Below are 1,410 nucleotides of genomic sequence, written 5' to 3'. Positions count from 1 at the left end.
ACACCACCATCACTACTACCACCACGGCCATCTCCCCCACTCCCTCTCTCCCTCCCTCCCACCTATTGCCCAGTACAGCTCTACAGTTACCGTCGCTAGGCAACTGCCTCCGTGCTCTACCAGCGTGCTCGGTAATTGGCCGGTGGCATGGCGGCGTGCCGTTGCCAGATCCAGCCGGCTGCACTGACTACTGCCTCCTCATGTTTCAGCACCCCCCCCACCCCCTTCCTTCTCACACACACACACACACACACACACACACACACACACACACACATATACAGCCCACCCCCTCGCTGCCGTTGCTAGGCAACACAATCAGGCATCCCTGCCTCCCGGGAATCTCATTGGCCAGAGCCGGATGGCCCAGACCTGCTGTTCTGGAGGTTTCTGGGAAGTGAGGCAGGATGGAGGGATACAGGTCCACAATGGGGACATGCATGGATGGTTTTTGAAGGGGACCTGGATAATTTCTCTAAACTAAAGGGACTTAAACTGCATCTTTTTTTTATTAACACAAACATGTTTACTGAACAGGGTTTACCTGCCATGAATATTATTTTATCTGAATTAAATTCCTTTAATGTCAATGAATCTTAAGTGATACTGAAGTGTCATCAGTTTGTATTCACTATTGGTGTTTTTGTTGTTGTTGTTGTTGTTGTTGTTGTTGCTACGATCATGATCGCTGAGTGGAAGTCACTCTTTTCTCACTTGTTCATTTATCACTTCATCACAGCTGTAACCTCATGCTCCTCTGTTTCTCACCACCAAACCTTACACGATTCCTGCTAATGGAGCGCTCTGTAACATGGCTGCTCGCCGAGTACACTCCACGGACAATGCGACGCTGCGGGTCATATGTCAAGAGATTTGTGTTGTTTTCTCATTTGCCCCGGCTTGTCGTGAAACTTTGGCATTAAATTTTACTTCATGATAGTGGTAGTGGCATTTAACACACTAAAAACACAGAAATCTACCTTTAATTGGAACAGAAAAACACTGTATACGTTATTGATTTTTTTTTTTTTTAAGCTTCTGCCCCATCTCAACAAATCTGCACACAATTGGCAGATTTCTTCAACAGCTGATGCAGCTAATGGCTCCAAACCACTGCTGTCTTTGTTCAAGCACTCTCCTCTCTCACAAAGCTGTTGAGCCATCGATTGTGTTCCTTTTGATAATCACATTCAACAAATTAAGCCACTTTTTGTGCCAAAGCCACTCAAGCAGAGCTGGTCAGTGTGTCAGTGTGTCTGCATTCAACCACGAGCCAGCGGTCCAGATGGGATGTGACTGATGCAGGTGACATGTACGGAGCCGGACGCAGCTGGCAGATTGTGGCTTCCTTGCCATTATGCCGTGTGACTGGCCTAATTATCGCTACCCCTCCGCCCACCCCACCCCACC

General features: G+C 47.9%; 1 protein-coding gene across 1 annotated transcript in view; it reads left to right on the top strand.

The window, feature by feature from the left end:
• The window catches only part of LOC111665242 (Krueppel-like factor 7), a 35,488-nt gene that overhangs the window by 27,550 nt on the left and 6,528 nt on the right, over window positions 1–1,410 (top strand). The gene's annotated exons all lie outside the window — the stretch shown is intronic.

This window comes from Seriola lalandi, unplaced genomic scaffold (genome assembly GCF_002814215.2).
Source record: "Seriola lalandi dorsalis isolate HSWRI2012SDOR001 ecotype SW California unplaced genomic scaffold, Sedor1 jcf7180002054630, whole genome shotgun sequence".
Classification (NCBI taxonomy): Eukaryota; Metazoa; Chordata; class Actinopteri; order Carangiformes; family Carangidae; genus Seriola; species Seriola lalandi.
This window is presented reverse-complemented; position numbering and strand designations above follow the sequence as displayed.